The sequence below is a fragment of the Vulpes vulpes genome, chromosome 3, assembly GCF_048418805.1.
Source record: "Vulpes vulpes isolate BD-2025 chromosome 3, VulVul3, whole genome shotgun sequence".
Classification (NCBI taxonomy): Eukaryota; Metazoa; Chordata; class Mammalia; order Carnivora; family Canidae; genus Vulpes; species Vulpes vulpes.
Window position 1 is genome coordinate 127904117 of NC_132782.1, and position 18978 is coordinate 127923094.

An 18978-nucleotide genomic window follows, 5' to 3' on the forward strand; every position below is an offset into this window, starting at 1 on the left:
ACTACACACAACTAGAATTATAATTAAAATTTAAGTTTAAATTTATACGAATGCTTTGTGGACTCCTAGCTGATAAGAATAAAAATACCAGTGAATATTCAGTTGGAGTTTCAGTTTATGGAATTCAGTTCATTCATCATGATAGGGTTCCTGTAAGAGTCGTGTGAAACAGATAGGGCAGGTTATATAATCTCTATTGTGGAAGAAGGTTAAATAATAGTTAAGATTTATTGAGGGGCAACTATAAGCCATACATTGAACATTTCACATGTATTAACTCATTTATTCTTCTCCACAGCCCTAAGAAATAGATGCTATTATTGTGCCATTTTGCAGATGAAGAAATGAATACAGTGAGAGGGTGAGCGATTTACCCAAGGTTGCATGGCCAGAAGTAGAGGAGCTGGAATTCAAGCAGAGGAACAATTATGACCCCATTTTGCAGATGAGAACTCTGAGGCTTTGAAAGGCTAAGAAACTGCCCCAAGGTCAAAAGCCTGGTAAATGATGATGCAGAAGTTCAAATGAGATTTGACTCTAAAAATCACCACTTTATTAAAATGTTTCTTTTACCCATGGTTTCTAATTTTTTGATTTGATGTTAGGATATTTAAGCTGCTGTGTTACTTAATTCTGGCCACTGTACACAAAAGATATATTGGCTTCTATCTCCCACCTCATAAATTTTATGTGCCTATTTCTAGTTTGCAGTTTTCATAATATGCAGATAGATGGCTTTTACTTGGAATATTGAAAAAAGGTTGAGGGTAGTATAGGCATGGCTGGAGAAGAAGGTGCAAGGTATATAGAAATGAACCAGGATCACTGTGAAACCATTTTCAAAATACATCAACTGAAGGGGCACCTGGGTGGCTCAATGGTCGAGCGTTGCCTTTGGCTCAGGTCGTGATCCCTGGGTCCTGGGATAAAGTCCTGCATTGGGCTCCTCATGGGGAGCCTGCTTCTCCCTCTGCCTTTATTTCTGCTTCTCTCTCTGTGTCTCTCATGAATAAATAAATAAATAACATCTTAAAAAAAAATACATCAGCTGAAGTGTCTGAACAAATGTGCCATACCAAGGTGGGTGGAGTGAGGGGCTTTCGGGACAAAGGAGCCCAGGCCTGTGTAGTTTTAGGAAGCTTCCACAGCTGAACCTCATATTGTCTCTAGTCTGGTTGAAAGCTGCCCAAGAGAGATTTCTTCTCCACACCCTCAACAAGTGATCTCCTGTCCTTGGAAAAACGCTCATGTTGTAGGTAGGACCTGACAATTACAAAGTACAACGTTAGAACTGTTTTCTTCTATCTAGATAATGTACCTTATCTTTAATTTGTGGGCAGCTCTCATTTTCATGCTAACTGTGGCCATTTCAAATCTGTAGTATGTTTCCCCCCCTACTGTGACCAAGGTAAAAATAGGTCCTTCCCTTTTCCGATTCTCTGTATTAAATGTATCAAGTTTGCATTTGTTATTCCTGTGTGTTGAATTCTTTTTCACTATGGATTTTGTAATCCAGTATATTAGCTCTCTATGCCTCCCAGATTTGTATCATATGTAAACTTGTAAAATAGACCTTAATAAAGCTGAAATATGATGAAAAGAGAGAGAGAGAGAAGGAAGGAGGGGGGAGTGGAAGGAAAGGGAATCAGGTTGGGCCAAATGTGAAAATTTGTGTATGAAGCCTCCCTCTGGGAGAATACTAAATAATCACATCTCTCTATATCCTTTGGATGTGGCTGATTAGTCAGCGATTAAGATTTCTGACAACCATATTACTTAATAATGTTTAAGGATGCATGTTTTGAGTCAGACAAGCATAGGTGCACATCCCAGCCCTGCTGTTTTGGCTAAATGATATACTATTTTATTTTTTAATTTTTTAAGAAAGATTTTATTTATTTATTTGAAAAAGAGAGAGTGCTCACACAAGTGGTGGGGAGGGGCAGAGGCAGACAGAGAAGCAGACTCCCCACTGAGCAGGGAGCTGGATGCTGGGGCTCAATCCCAAGACCCTGGGATCATGACCTGACCAGAAGGCAGATGCTTAACCAGGCCCCCCATTATAACATTTTTAAAACTTGGTTTCTTTTACTGAAAAATGGGGGTGATAATACTAATATTTTTGTAAAGATTGAGATTTTATATCTATATATATATATACATATATATGTGTATATATATGCGCATTTGTGGGCATATGTATGTATAACATATATATATATAATCTCTTCTAGAATAGTACCTGATGAACAATAATTATTCAACAAATGATAGCTATTATTATTAATTTTGTTATCCATGAGGATATTGTGAGAGAATTTGATTAATATATGTCTTTCTATATCAGACTAATACCTGATCAAATTAAGTAATGAAGTGTATTTGGCTTGGTTTACTTTGTGGATTATTGATGATATATTTACATTTATGTCTTATTCTTCGAATAATCTAATCTAATAAACAGTTGTAATCTACTGGTGTTCTCAGTTTGTGATGTTTTTGTGTTTCTGTACACAATGAAGTAAAACCTTGCTTTTCTGATTCTAGAGTTTGGGGTACTACAAGTACTGCCTGCCATTGTGGAGGACTGAGAAATAAATTAGTAGTTGAGGAGGTAAGCTTTTACTCAGGCCTGTATTTGTGGAAAGTCAACCTGGTTTCAGTTTTCTTTAGTGGCCACTTACTTTCTGAAAGTTCTCAAAAACTTTGTTTCCGTGTCAAGTTAAATGAAATGAGGCAGAAAGTCCTCAATGCTGGTAAAAAGTCAAATAAAAGAAACTGGAAGATTTTGTGAAGGGCAAGAAAGTGAATCATGAGATAGAATTGACATTTTTTTTTATTCAATAGCTAATTTTGCACCATGTCATGTTTTGTTGTGGAGGGAGGTTAAAGAGATACTGAAGATTTATTTCAGATTAGATAAAATCTTACAGACTGAGGGTTGCTGGAAGGGAGGGGAGTGGGGGGATGGCGTGTTTGGGTGATGGACATTGAGGAGGGCTCCTGATGTAATGAGCACGGGGTGTTATATAAGACTGATGAGTCACTGACCTCTACCTCTGAAACTAAGAATACACTCGATGTTAATTAATTGAATTTAAATTTAAAAAAATAAGTAAAACATTTAAAAAAGATTGTATTGCTCTTGATTAAAAAGTAGACATGCTGGAGAATGTTCTTGCCATCCCCAGGGGAAGTTTGAATGGGTTTCCCAGTGTGCCAAGAGATAACTTCTCAGATATAAGTTTGTAAGCCAGACTCAACCAACGTTTTTGTTTCTCCTTTTGTACTTTCTACAATCACGTTATCTCAAAGATAATCCATAACCTCAAGAAAATATATCTTGGTTTATTACATGCATTTTATGTAACATTTTCCTGTCACTTTAGACTTCAGGAATAAGGCTCAGTAATTTTAAAACTCAGTGCGGTGACATGGAAAACCACTGTCCTTATTAACTTTCAAGTCAATGAAGAGAGTAGAAGAATGTTTTAACCAAAGAGCTAATGGCTGTTTTCTTTAACCTATGGTTGGAACAATTAAATAGCACGGCCTTTTTATGTGACATCGAAAGGGAAACGGAGTCTAACTTTTAATATCTGAGTTTTGTAGAGAATGTGTTCTGCAAATGTGCAATAGGTTTCAATTTTATTCTTCTCTTCTTAAATAGATGTTCTTCATTTCAGGGGTGATATGACTCTTACTAGTGAACATTTATTTAGCACTGGCAGTAGTTTCAGCTCTGCATTGAATATCATAGAGAAGAAATAATCCCTTCCCAGTGGGCATAGTATAAAAATAAGGTAAACAAAACCCCAAGATTAAGAGATAATTACCCATGACATGAGGCAAGGGTAGAAAACTACATAAGCACTCTGCCTTTTCAGATGGCATTTTAATACACAAAAATGGATGTGAGAGTGCCCACACCTCGGTGCTGTCATCTGGAATGCTGGTAAAACACCGTCCCTCTCAAGCTCAGTTAAAAAGCACAGCTGAGTTGAGTACAAAGAGAAACCCATGGATTTGTGAATGTTACTGTGCCTTCAACGAAGCTTTATCTCAGCACTCTGATGATTTAAAAGCAGTTGTGATTTTCCTAACATTGCTACGGTTTCGACCACCCAGCTATTTTGCTCCTTTGTGATTTTGAATGAATTATTGATAAGGAATACTTCAAAGGTGTGCAAAAAATTCTTTCACGCTTAACATTTATAAAACAATGATGTTGATGGAGGGAAAAAGAAAACCCTTGTCAATATTTTTCTGAGACTAAACAATAACAAAGTGCCTTCAGGATTCATTTTAATGAGAAATACTAGGTGGCTCCATGGAAGTCTCGAGACAGGCAGTGCACACTAGGAAATTAATTATCGCTTGGCAGCCAGGCAAATGTATGCGGCTTATGGTGGCATTGTAGAAAATAAATATTCTTTTAATCAGCGATGCTGGCTTATTTCCTCAAAGGTAACATCAAACTTTAAATGCAGAAGTCACATATATTTAGGAAAGGATTTCAAAACAAAGGCTGGCTTGGCTTTCCTGACTACTATTTTCAGGTTAGTGTTTGCACAAGGCTTCCTTCACATAAGGTACAACTGATCCCTAGTCTTGTCCACGCTCAGAGAACAGGGCTATCATTACCGACGGCATTTCATCTAAGCCTGACTCTGATCTGTGCTGGAGGAGACATTGACTTTCATGATGGTTTTATGGATCGATGATTCAGGTGGTTCTCCAGATAGCTCTGCTGGGTTCCTGGGCCATGTTTGCAAGTCAAAGCTGCGTCTCCTCCCCTAGGTGGAATTTCTCAGCTCAAGGATTCACTTCTTAGCCGCCTCCAGCTCATGCAGTTGGCAGCTGATGGGGCAGCGCTGGTAATGCAACCGGAGTCTTCAAAGCGGCAGGTGATAAGAGACGCTGGGATTTTAACAGCATAATGAATTAATTCACAAACTCACTGAGCACAAATGATAACTTTGGTACAATTTCCAGTTACAATTAGGAAGGGATTGCATTGTTTTACAGGATAAAGGTATTAGCCCCGATTCTTGTAATGTAATGTGTAGCATACTGGTATCTTGGAGGAAAAGCCAGGTTCTGGATGTGTGAATTTGCCCGTGACCAGCTCCTGAAACGGATGCAAATTGAAATGAGTGATTTCTGTGATAGTGAAGTGTGCTGTAGCGTAGCCTCTGTACCCAGATCCTTAAGAGAGGTTGCCAGAGCCTCAGAATTTCATTTTGCCTGAACTTTTATCCCAAAGCAGCATAACCAACCCTTCTCCAAATTTATGCCAAACTTTTATCCTATTTTGGGTTCATTCAGGCTGAGCACGCAATCTTCATTTTGTACTTGTACCTCATAACCATTTCAGTGACTGCCTTCAAAATCAACGGATTCAAGACAACTTCGAATTCCAAAATTCATTATGGAGAGGGAATCATTCATATCTTTCCTATTATTTCTGGTGTTTCCTCCAAAACTGTTACAGAAGAAATACAATTTTACAGAAGAAATAGAATTTTAAATCTCAGAGACAATGCTCCAAGGAACAAGTCTCCCCCTTTTCAGGGTTTGATTGGCATCATCAACAGTATTTTCAAGAAGGAAATTGTGAGTTTATATGTTAATAAATGAGTATGTATGCTAATGTCTACCTTAGCATTATTTTCTATCATTTTTTCTTTTTCAGATTGTTGAACTACTAAAAGTAATCAATAAAATCTATTGTGGTTACTTGTAGAATGCTCGGCGTAAATGCTAGGTATACAGGGTAATTAAAAAGTATCATTTGGTGATAATAGAGGTGATAGATGTAATGATAAAATACTCTTTCTTTCAGATGACTGACTTACACCGAAATGATATATTCATTCAATACAATGAATATTCAATGCGATTCGATAAATATTCATTGGACACCTGTGCTAGGCCCTAGGGATATTAAGATGAGAAAGATTCAGTATTGGTTACTTACCGTGGTAGATTGTATTGTTGTTCTCAAATATTCACTCCCCTTCCTATAACAAGAGAACTGTGTGTGTTCCTTGCAGCGTGTCCTGAGGCAGGGGAATATACCTCTCTATCCCGTGGCTGTGTGACTGGCTTTGGCCAATGGCACGTCAATGGGCATGACGCTTGTTACGTCTGAGCAGAACATTTAAGAAGCATTGGTGTTTGCATCAGCACTCTTGCTCTCTTGCCTTTGCTGTGAGAATAGCATGTCTCAACCAAAAGCTGCTTCTAACTCAAAACATAACCCTAACCCTCCACTGAGTCCTGGCATGAGAAGATTGAACAAAGTCCTATCAGACGACCTGCAGTGGCCAACGTCTGCCAACACGTTTGTTGTTGTAAGTCGCTGAGATTTTGGAAGTTGTTTATTCACTACAGTGAGGCCAGCTAAAACTCTTTGTGTGGAGTTTGACTACAGTATGTTAATCTGAGACATTAAAAGTTCTGACAGTCTGCTTAGAAATTTATGACCAAAAAAAGAGACTAGTTCTAGTCCAAGAATCCTACAAAGTAAAGTTATGCAACAGTCTTGAGATGGACTGTGAGCAGATTACATCTGGGTTATTCTGGCCAAATTTGGATACTGGTAAATTTTAGTGAATTAATCGTGTATCTATCTTCATTGAATTTAGGTCACTGAAAGAAAAAAACTCTGTCATAATTCAATTGTCTTAGATATACTGAGCTGGTCCGAGTCAACTGATAGCTCAAGGTCAAAGCTTCCAGGTTGTGTTTAGCCACTGGAGTGAGAATGAAGGCTTTCTTCAGGGCAGTTAACACGTGGCAAGGTTGTCCATGCCTAACATGCTATTGCCTGTCAGTCAGTATATGTTAGATTTCAACAAACATTTGTCACTGTCTTAGGGTCCAGGTTTACATGAGTAGAGAGGATTCTTACATAAACTAAAGTTTGAGAAAGTGTGTGTGCTATAATGTGTGTGTGTGTGTGTATGTGTGTGTAAGAGAGAGAAGGAAGGAGGGAGGGATGGAAGCTAAGGGTTTAATGCAATTCACACTGTAATGTATTTTTTAAGATCTCTACTATGCACCTGCACATACCAAATATCAAGTGAAAAGCCTTATGATATTAAGCAAAAAAGCTAAAAAAAACCCCCAAAAAACACCAAACCAAGGTTGGGGTGCTTGGGTGGCTCAGCAGGTTAAGCGTCTGATTCCCCATTTTGGTTCGGATCATGATCTCAAGGTTGTGAGCCCGTGTCAGGCTCTGTGCTGGGCACGGAGCCTGCTTAAGATTGTCTCCCCCTCTCCCTTTGACCCTCCCCACCTCTGAAAAAATAAAATTTAAATAAAAAATTGTTTTAAAAATTAAAAATCAAGATCATTTAACATATTTATTTTTGTTGATTCATTCCAAAATATATTTACCTATACATCCTTTTTGCCAGTTGCCTTTTCTTAGACTTTGGTACCAGGATCCATGGTGTGGTAGACATTACTGGTGCTTCCCGATGTCTGGTTCCCCTCTCCTCCCTCAGTACGTGGCAAATTCTGTTCCCTCCTCCCCTGGCACCTGGGTAGGTCATGGGACTGGTCCTAGCCCCTGGATCTGAGTGGAAACACTGTACGTCACTCCTAGGGTGACACACGGCTCCCCAGCTCTGTTTTCTTTTCCACGAATGCTCTAGAAGACACATGCTCAGAGGACAGTGCCACCTCACGGCATCTGAATGGATTCTTGACCTGCTGCTTGCATGTGCAAGGGGGGTTTTGTGATTAAGAAATAAGCATGTATATATTATTTGTTACTAATACATAGTCTAGGCCAACATACAATTTGTGAATGCTTCTCACTTTTTGCCTTGGAACTAGAGTTGTTTTTTTTTCCAAAGTCTGTCCTTCCTTTTTTCTTTCCTTTCTACCTTTCTTCCTTCTTCCCCTTTTCCTTCTTCTTTTCATCCCAAAAGTATTTATGGAACATGAACCATATGCCAGGGTCTGTACCAGAATTACAATGAAAAACAGTAAAGACATAGATCCTGCCCCTTGGATTTATAGGGTGGTGAGGATAACTAGCATTTTTGTATTTCCCTTATCTTATACCAGGCACTCTACCAAACTATCTCATTTAGTCCTCTGAACAGCACTAGGTCCTATTGGTATTTTTAATTTATTGATAAAGAAAATGACCTTGAGCAAAGTAAGCGACATGGCCCAAATCATGCAGGTAGTGAGGGGCAGGGCTGGGCTTCAACCTTGAGCTGTTTGTTGCTGAAGCCCTGGTGTTTGAACCCTAGACTATAGCAAGGGGTAAACTTTTGCTTCCCTGGACAATTTGAAGCACACTTATTATTATTATTAATACACGGTTCTGTCGAAAGTAGACATTTTTCCCCTCTTGAGGCAAGAGTCTGGGCTTTGATGTTTTGATCATAATGAAAAAGGTATCCAGAGACTGAGATGAGTCAGCTTCCCCGCCCACCCCCCCAACTTGCTGTCTGAAACAATGCCAGGCCACACTCCGATGTTGCCCTCTGTGCTTTCATCCGTCAGCGGAAGGTGGCATTCCTCACCTGTGTGGACGGCCTCGGGGCCGTGCTGCGGCGGTGCCTGTGGATGTGCAGGGACACCAGGGGGCTCCTCTGATGGTCTGCGGTCAGGCCCCCAGGAGGGCAACCAGGCACTACGTCCAACTCAAAGGAAGGGGCAGTAAGAATACCTTTCCTGGGCAAGATCTGTGGATCCATCTCAACTTAAAAAAAAATATTCCTTGGAATAAAAAGGAGAGCTTTTGCTCAGTTTATTTGTTTCCCTGAAGGAGCTAGCAGAGTTTTGAAACAAATCAGGTTTAAGTAAGGATTTTCAATGTCATGGTCTCTGCCTCGCTGCCGACAGATCGCTGATCTTTTGGGAAGAGGCACTAGAAACTGTTGCCTTCTTGCTTAAGAACACTTAATAATAATAACCGTTTGTTAATCTCATTTGCCTCCTCTGAGCTGCAGGGCCAGGGCTTCTCAGGCTACTTCCTGGACCCCACTGTGCCCAAGTCACTGGAAATAGCCCCATTCCAGTGGACAGAGGCCCTCTCCGCTGGTCTCAGGTGCCAGCCCTGCTGACACCTCCCCTTTTATTCCTGCCCTACCCTCCAACTTTTAATAGCCTTATGGAATTCAGAATAATAACTTTTGTGTTAAAAATAACCCACTCTGGATGGAATAAATACTTAAGGCAGATATCAAAAGTATAACCCTTGAGAAACCACAGTTTCCTCTCTTGCTCTCCATTGTGCATTTTCAAGCAAGATTTTTCTCCTTGAAAGAAATTTCACTTACAGCCTAAAAAAGCTCTTTATAAACAATTTTTAAAATTAGATTTGCTGCCTTGCGCCTCCATGGCACCCATATAGCCACTTGTAGAGATACCTAATGGAAAGCCCGATGGAAAGCCCATTGAGCCCTAGAAGAAAGTGAAATTTAGGCCCATTTGGCCCATCCTTCATTGCTGTTTTTTTTTTTTTTTACTAGGATTCCTTTTTTGGGGTTTCTCCTCCTTAGCATACATCTTTTCTTTCATTCAATCACCTTCTCACACCCTCTTTCTGTATTTATTTTGAGCATATATTTAGATTTTGAGCCTGAAAGTCTCTGACCTTTCACAATGAAACCTGACTCAGAAGGATTAGCCAAGGGGAGGGTGGGGAGAAAGCAAGGCTCTCCCTGGTGCATTTGAGGACGACTGGGTTTGCTAGAAGAAATGTAATGATCAGAACTCACATTCTTGTGGGAGGCTCAGCAAGAACATATCATTTCAACGTGCAGCAGATAACCTACCCAAAGTTACAGGAAAAAACAAAACAAACAAACCCAAAAGCAATTCCTTCTAGCTGTATCAAGTTATGTAGGCTATGAATTATTTTATTGAACAGCGTTAAGTGCTTTCCTGTTGGAAATGAGGAACTTATTAATTATTTTAAGTTTGAAGTAATTAAGCCAGGCGCTGTCAGGCTGACACGGTTTTCTCAGCAGGCGGCTGGAGTCTTCCAGCAGAGTGAAGGATTTTTCCAGTCCCATATGCTAAGCTACAGGTGAGCCAGTTGGTAAATATGTGACACCTTTTAATTATACCTCCTTGCAAGCTGTAGCTTGTCTTGTGAATTATTTGATCATTTGTTGCCCTTTCATGAAAGAGAAGATATTGGTGGGTTTCCCTAGGAAGGGGTGGGGGTCAGGATGGAAGAGGGTCTGAGCACATGGAAAGGAAGAAGATCAGCACTGTGACATTATTTCAGGGCCTTCAGATGACCTTCTAGTACAAGTTCTGGAAAGGTCCTTGTCTCAGCTGGCTGAGCAGTTGCAAGAATGCAGACAGCACTGGGCACAAAGGGTTTGTAGCGGGCCCCCTAGGGCCTGGGAGGCACGAAAGACAGAGCCCTTTTTTCTATTCATCTTTTTCTGGGCTTTTCCTAAAAGCTTTACCAGCTACAACTGCCCAACTAGATTCCCGTGCATGATGGAGAACCTCTGAGCTCACATCGGCTCAAAAGAGGAACGAGTGAGAACAAATGGAAGGAAGGGGATGAGATGGGAGCGCTTCAGCTGAAGAGACAGACTTTTGCAAACCTGGACACGTTTTCCAAGTTATTAATCTTTACAAGGCTAAAATTCCAAGGTCTCCTTTTGTAGCCCTCTTTCCAAGCGTTCCTTGCATCAAATCATTAAGAGTTTAGAGCAAATCTGTCTTTGGCATCCTTACCCCATGCTGCCTTTCCCCTGCCACCTCCATATCCAACAGCAGGTTCAAAGAAGGTTCCTGCCCCCCACGTCCCCCCTCCCCAACACTGCACAATTGTGGCCCAGGGTAAGCAGTGCGCTGCGGGGTTATCTCCTGTCATTCGATGTTTGGGAGATTTTCTTTCCTGGGCTCAAAATGTATTTGTTCTGCTGGATAACAACTGGCTAATTTAATAATGACATTTGTGCTAATGTGTTGATCCGGTCACTCATTTATTTAACCATTATTAGTTGACTGCCTACTTTATGCCACTGTGGAAACAGGGCACAAAACGAATATCGTCCCTCCTGCCTAGAACTCATCTTCTAATGTGAAAGAAATCTTTCCTGGCTTCCCTATGTGGGGAGCCTGAATCTCCGTCCTCAAATTTAGGTGGCCAAGAAATACATTAACTTTTGGAAAAATCCATTTAATTTCCAATTCAAATCTCTGTTGCTGGCTTAGTGGAAAATCCAATCGAAGTGATTTTCTTTTCATGGTCCCTACAGTTTACACACAGAGAGATTGGGCCCCGGCAGTCCCTGCAATCCGGAGCTCTCCCAACGAGATTGAGCCCCCCGCAGTCACCAGGACGGTGGGAGTGGGGACACTGCAGGGAAGGGAATACCTGAAGCTGCTGCCACTCCTGTAGGGGAAGGGGGGGGCACGGATAGGGAAGGGGTCACGGAGGTCACATCAGCAGCAAGACGGCCGGTGGGGGCGTGCACAGCGAGGGCCTAGACCGGGGTGACCGTAGGCCGGAGACCAGACCGGGCCCGGGGTCAGGGTTCGCGAGGAGTGGGGTGCTCGAGTCCTGGAGACCTCTAAGTCGGGCAAGGCTTGGGGTGGGCAGGAGGGGCTTCCGGGGACCCTGGCCCAGGAACGTCGGGGCGGGAGGGAGGAGGGCGCCCCGGGGAGCTGGGGGGCAGGCCCGGGGACTAGCCGGCAGGCTGCGAAGGAGGAGGCCGCGGCGGCTGGGAGGAGCCGAGGGCCCCCGAGGGCCCCGCGGGCTGGAGGCAGCAGCCGCCCGTGCATGCGCACGCCCCAGGTCGCAGGCCCCTGGGGACCCCCGCGCCCCGGTCCCGAGGGTGCAGCCGGGCTGGCGGGCGCCCGGCGCGTGGGGTCCCCGGTCCACTCGGCGGAGCAGCTGGACCTGGGCCAGCCCGCGGGGAGCCTCCTCGGCGCCCCCTCGTCCCCCGCGCCCGCGCCCGCCCCACGGCCGCTGCGCTGCCCGCTGCCCACCCGGAGGCCGCCGGCGGGGAGGGGGGAGCGTGGAACCGGGGGGGGGGGGCAGGGCTGAGGCATCGGGCAGGCTGGGGGCTCTCCTCCGGGCTCAGCCCTCCGCCGCCGCCTCACCCTCAGGCTCACACCAGGGCCTCCTTCCTTCTGCGGCACCAGCGAGACCAAGACGGGCTGACCTGGGGCGCCGGGGACAGTGACCGTGACCGGGCAGCAGAGCCGGAGCGCGAGCGCTGCTGGGGGGCGGGGGGCTGCTGGGGGGAGGGGGCTGCTGGGGGGAGGGGGCTGCTGGAGGGAGGGGGGCTGCTGGGGGGAGGGGCTGCTGGGGGGATGAGGGCTGCTGGGGGAGGGGCTGCTGGGGGGATGAGGGCTGCTGGGGGAGGGGGGCTGCTGGGGGGAGGGGGCTGCTGGGGGGAGGGGGGCTGCTGGGGGGAGGGGCTGCTGGGGGGAGGGGGGCTGCTGGGGGGAGGGGCTGCTGGGGGGAGGGGGGCTGCTGGGGGAGGGGGCTGCTGGGGGAGGGGCTGCTGGGGGATGAGGGCTGCTGGGGGTCAGGGGGCTGCTGGGGGGAGGGGCTGCTGGGGGGAGGGGGGCTGCTGGGGGGAGGGGGGCTGCTGGGGGGAGGGGGCTGCTGGGGGAGGGGGCTGCTGGGGGAGGGGGGCTGCTGGGGGGTAAGAGGCTGCTAGGGGGTAGGGAGCTGCTGGGGGGCGGGGGGCTGCTGGAGGCAGGGGGCTGTTGGGGGGATGAGGGCTGCTGGGGGAGGGGGGCTGCTGGGGGGAGGGGGCTGCTGGGGGCAGGGGGCTGCTGGGGGGAGGGGGCTGCTGGGGGGAGGGGCTGCTGGGGGGATGAGGGCTGCTGGGGGAGGGGGGCTGCTGGGGGGAGGGGGCTGCTGGGGGCAGGGGGCTGCTGGGGGGAGGGGGCTGCTGGGGGGATGAGGGCTGCTGGGGGTCAGGGGGCTGCTGGGGGGAGGGGGGCTGCTGGGGGGAGGGGCTGCTGGGGGGATGAGCTGCTGGGGGTCAGGGGGCTGCTGGGGGCAGGGGGCTGCTGGGGGGAGGGGGCTGCTGGGGGGAGGGGCTGCTGGGGGGATGAGGGCTGCTGGGGGAGGGGGGCTGCTGGGGGGCAGGGAGCTGCTGGGGGGAGGGGGGCTGCTGGGGGGCAAGAGGCTGCTAGGGGGCGGGGAGCTGCTGGGGGGCGGGGGGCTGCTGGGGGGATGGGGGCTGCTGGGGGAAGGGGGGGGCTGCTGGGGGGCAAGGGGCTGCTGGGGGGAGGGGGGCTGCTGGGGGGCGGGGAGCTGCTGGGGGGCGGGGGGCTGCTGGGGGTCAGGAGGCTGCTGGGGGTCAGGGGACTGCTGGGGGGCGGGGAGCTGCTGGGGGGAGGGGGGCTGCTGGGGGACGGGGAGCTGCTGGGGGGCGGGGGGCTGCTGGGGGTCAGGGGGCTGCTGGGGGGAGGGGGCTGCTGGGAGGCAGGGAGCTGCTGGGGGGCAGGGGGGCTGTTGGGGAGCAGAGGGCTGCTGGGGCATGGGGGCGCTGCTGGAGGAAGGGGTGCTGGGAACAGGGGAGCTGCTGGGGGGCAGGAGGCTGCTGGGGACAAGGGGACTGCTGGGGGACAGGGGGCTGCTGGGGAGCAGGGGAGCTTCTGGGGGGCAGGAGGGCTGTTGGGGAGCAGGGAGGCTGCTGGAGTTAGGGGGCTGCTGGGGAGCTGCAGGCCGAGGCGACGATAGTGAGCCACAGAGCGATAGTGACCGAACAGCCATCCAAGGTCTCCTAACCCAAGGCCTGTCCACCTGAGGGCTCTGGGGGACACAGCTCCTTCTCATCACAGACTCCCGCATCATTTTTTTAAATGTTTTTTTTTTTTTTAAGATTTTATTTACTCATTCATGAGACACACACAGAGAGAGAGAGAGAGAGAGAGAGAGAGCGGCAGAGACACAGGCAGAGGGAGAAGCAGGCTCCATGCAGGGAGCCCGACATGGGACTCGATCCCGGGTCTCCAGCGCCAGGCCCTGGGCCAAAGGCAGCGCTAAGCCGCTGCCCTCCTGCATCATTTTTGTTTCTGCCTTACGGACACCAAAAAAGGACGCTACCTTTAGAGCAGAAAATTCTGCGATGTTCAGTGAGGTAGGTTTTTGTATTTAAAGTAAATTAAATAAATGCCACCATCACATTCATAATCAAAACTCGCGAACTCCGCGGTTCTCAAGTCATAGTTCTATTTTAACTGAAAAAAACTCTCTTGGTATCTTGGAAAGCAATATTAACACCTAGAATTTTTCAAATAGCAAGATTTAGTCACCTCATTTTGGTTAATGTTAACATAGCATTTGAATTTTAAAAAGTTTTCTTATTAAGCATACTCTTGCAGACTAATTTGTTCAGACTATACATACATTGTAAAGTTCAACATGCTTTTTTTTGCCCAAAACACAAATATAATTGTCAATATATATTTTTAATGGAACCCTATTTTATAAAGTTACCTTGCTTAATTTTTTTTTAATTTTTAAAAAGATTTTGTTTATTTATTCATGAGAGATACACACACAGAGAGAGGCAGAGACGCAGGCAGAGGGACAGAGGAAAAAGCAGGCTCCCTGCAGGGAGTGTGAGGTAAGACTTGATCTGGGGTCTCCAGGATCACCCCCTGGGCCAAAGGCAGGTGTTAACTGCTGAGCCACCCAGGGATCCCCAATATGTTTTTATATTAGTGGTCATTGATATACTATTTAGGTCAAGATTTCAACTCAAAATCACCAAACTTTGGGTCAAAAATTTAGTACTCATAACCAAATCAGCAGTTAGAATTGGGCCATACATAGACGCTTTTTCTGGTTAAGCTTCCTAAGAGAGTGTAAAAGTTTTCATGGAAAATAAAATATCATGCAGCTTTATTGAAGTTCAAAGCATGTTTACAAATACTGCTGCCTATTGGAAAAATCTGTATGTGCAGGAAAGTTGTGGGTAGAGACAGTTTTCTACTCTAGCTAAGCTTTGCCTTCTGGATTTGAAAGCACACAGTTTTATTTTTATTTATTTTTTTATTTTTTTAAATTTAGGGCTGAGAAGCCATTAGGATTTTTTTTTTTTTTTAATGATAGTCACACAGAGAGAGAGAGGGGGGCAGAGACACAGGCAGAGGGAGAAGCAGGCTCCATGCACCGGGAGCCTGACGTGGGATTCGATCCCGGGTCTCCAGGATCGCGCCCTGGGCCAAAGGCAGGCGCCAAACCACTGCACCACCCAGGGATCCCGAAAGCACACAGTTTTACAAGCAAGTTTACAAAATCATGATTAGTTATAAACATCAAGTAGAATGAAGCTAAATTATTATTTTTTATTTGATATATTTTAAAGTGATCCCTTACTTCACAATGGTACCTATAAATAAACACCTTTTACAATATTAAAATTTTTAAAACTTTAATCCAGCATATCCATTGATTACTTGACTCTGTGGAGATGCTCATAGCTATTGGTTATCCTAAGTGAATTTGGCCTTGGTTGGGCTCTGCCAAAGACTAATGAACTAAAATGTGAGACAGTCTCTTGTCTGGTACTCTTGCCTTTCTGTTAGGATATCCGATTTCATTAATTAAAAAAAAAATAAGGTGATAAAAATACATTTTATGTCTATTTTTAAAAGTACTTATTTCTTCATAAAACAAAGATGCAACATATGTACAATATTAAAAGGAAGTCACACTAAAAAAGACACAGAATAATGGCTTTTCTGATACACACATATATTTTGGAAAGTCTGAAGATGCCAAACACAGAAATTTATAAAGAAAACCAGTCACCAAATAACAAGTTTATTTTTAGTGTAGTACTTTTGTAATCAGCTTGGCACTGAATAAACATATTGTTATATGTATGATAATATACTAGTTGAACAGTGAGCATGAGGAATGAGTAATAACTAAGGAAATCTTAATAAGCCGCAGAATTAACTAATACTCTTATTGAAGAAAACTAGTCTCAAACTTTTTTTAAAGGGTGTGTGTGTGTGGCTATTTGTCTTCAATAAAAAGCAGAAATAAAACCAGACAAAAAGATACTCCTACATGTTGAATTTTACACAAACATTGATATTTTACCTTTTCCCTAGGGCAAAAAGATTCTTTCTAGAAACCGCTTTCACAAACATACTGAACACACAAAACCAAGGATATTTGAGAATCCATCTGGCAAAGATAGAAGATTAAACAATGGTGTATCAAAACACATCAGATGTTACTTTGTATAAGAAAAAGCACCCCTGGGGATCCCTGGGTGGCTCAGCGGTTTGGTGCCTGCCTTTGGTCCAGGGCGCGATCCTGGAGTCCCAGGTTCAAGTCCCATGTTGGGCTCCTGGCATGGAACCTGCTTCTCCCTCCTCCTGTGTCTCTGTCTCTGCCTCTCTCTCTCTCTCTCTCTCTGTATATCATAAGTAAATAAATAAATATTTAAAAAAAAGAAAAGAAAAAGCACCCCTTTTCGATGAAAAGAAGGAATCGAAAAAATTTTTTATATCACAAATTTCATAGCTGTAAAATGGATATATTTTGCCAACTTTTTCAGGAAGTGTTCTCAGGAACAAGAGGGAAGGGGATTTTGTAAGATTCTAAGTTCCAGGGGATGCCCTGTGGGCATCAGTCGGAAGTGGGTGCCATGAAGACCGCTGTCTTCTGAGTCCCCCTGATGCCTTCATTCATCAATGACATACTTATCGTGCATATACTGTGTGCCAGCCTGTGAGGGGCCTGATTTATAGGGTCGGGATTTGCTAAGCCAAACTGTGGAGAGTGGTGAATGATTTGGATGGACACCAGTGTAAGACCTTTGTTTACCTTGCTGCTGCTGAGATGTAGGAGAAATAAAATTAGGGAGGTATGGTGAAGCCTGTCAAGGGCATTCTAAAGTGCCTAAAATGTTCCGACTCCCTCCACCCCACATCCTGCAATGGACAAACCGCAGGTGAGTGCAAGAAAAGGCAAACTGGTCAGAGATTTGTTGAGAATGACAGCTCTATTGGATTGAAGTGAGGCAAGAACTCCATGAGAGAATACAATCAGCCCAGAGGGAAGCTCAAGTCAGTTCTGAAAGCCTCAGGAGAGAAGTTCTTGGGTTCTTACGAAATCAGAGTCCATAAGTTGATGTGCAGTCTACTTATGTCCAGAACGAGCCTGTGCTTGTGGAATTTGTACACTTGAGAAAATATTCTGAATTCATGGCAGGAAGACACAGCTTTCTCTAAAGGAGAAGTCAGGTTGCATGAGTCCAAGATGCTGAAAGGTACGGTATCTGTCTAACTCTTTGAAAATTTCTGTATGCCTTTCAGAAAACACTTATTTACTATGTCATCTATGTAAAACCTTGTCCCACGTATTCTTTTTTTGTTCCATCTCTATTTTGAGTCAGTATTTCCTTTTAATGAACTAATTTACCTGAAGTGTAGAAGGGATAGAAAAAATCCATTTGTAATAAATATCATTTTCTCTTTGATCTGAATTTTGTGGACTGTATAATGCTATGTCTCATTCAACAAGGTAAGTCCTGATTGCTCTGAAAACTATTATGCTCATTTATAGAAGCTCCAAGATAGAAACCACTCCACCCTCAAAAATGCCCTCAAATCCAGGCATGCATTTGCCATCCCACACGGACAACACTTACAACCTTTACTCACTTTCCACTAATAAGGTGGCATCCTAGGACATTTTATATCTTCAGAAAGGTTAGAAATAAATTGACATAAGGCAAGGCATTATCTTTTGAGAACTGACCTAGGCACCTATCAAATTCAACCCATCCTCCTTTGCTCAAAAAGTGGACAAGGGTAGTCATGAATATTGTGAAGCCAAATTTAGTTTACCTTTTGGAAATCTTTTGAAGGCACTGTTGTCTGAGGAGTGACATCTCTTTCTGTGTCTGTCTTGGAGAGGCGGTCATCGAGTGCACTACTTGCCTTTCTATGAGTAGATGCAGTCATGTCTTTCATAACGACTGCACATTTGTATGGCTGAACTGTGTCTTTCTGTCTCAGCTAGAGAACTCAAGGACAGCTTTGAATAGGACACATCATGTAATAGGCTAAAAATTGAGAACAACAACAAAAAAGAATTTTGTAATTTCAACTGGAATAAAATAGTCTTTTGTAACAAAATTAAATGTTTGGTTTAGCTTGGCCCCTAGTGGATAGTAATGTTCATTTCCATGTTAAATTGGTAGACTTTGCTCAAACAAGAGGCGGAACCAAATGACCCTGGAGACTAAATTACCTCTGAGCTTTGGAAATGGAGTTCACCTCAAGCCAGAATTGAGATGAATTTGTGGTGAGTCGTGAGAAAGCCTGGAAACATTTGCACATTTGATACCAGGAGTGCAGATAAGCAGGAGAACCAAATTAAGATGATGAATTCTTTCCCATCCCTAGTAAATTCAGAAAAATATTCATTATCTAATTAATATGAGTTCAGTGAAAAGGTTTGCCATTCTTTTGTTGCCTGAAATTAAAGAATAATTTGCTTTTCTTTTATAAGCAAGAGCCATGTTAACAAACAAACAAATGAAAACCCATCATCCAACCTAGGAACACTCAAGGCAGGCAGAGGAAAAAGAGTGGCATTTGGCCCTGTGTGCCACAGTCCTGTACAGGCTCTATGATACCTGTCATCTTTTACCTCCATGAAAATGATGCCGTGTGCTTGTGATTATAGACTCCTATTGATTCCCAATTTTCACCAGACATGTGCAAGTCCCTCGGGCTCTGAGTCTTGTAAAGTCTCAGTCTTGCGGTGAGGAAGCAATGTAGTGATATAATTGGCACGGTGTAGCGATAGGCACTCCTATTTTACTTTCAATTAAGTCCTTTATTGCAATATCTTGATTATATATATTGTCATATGTAGTTAGAACTATATGTATATATACATATGAATTTCTGTTGGTTCTGGTTCTGTGGGAAGCCCTGTCCACACACACCCACACTCATGCATACATATTCTTAGCACTAATG

At 44.6% G+C, this 18978-nt stretch overlaps 1 long non-coding RNA gene across 2 annotated transcripts; it reads right to left on the reverse strand.

The window, feature by feature from the left end:
* Window positions 1-4292: 4292 nt before the first annotated feature.
* On the reverse strand, window positions 4293-17988 carry LOC112918453 (uncharacterized). 2 transcript variants are annotated; one of them, XR_003234691.2, is made up of 3 exons: window positions 17836-17988; window positions 7405-7585; window positions 4293-5131 (listed from the first exon to the last, which is right to left on the reverse strand). It is a non-coding gene; the product is annotated as an uncharacterized lncRNA (long non-coding RNA). The 2 variants fall into 2 exon arrangements; XR_012000751.1 differs by lacking the exon at window positions 7405-7585.
* Window positions 17989-18978: the final 990 nt, after the last annotated feature.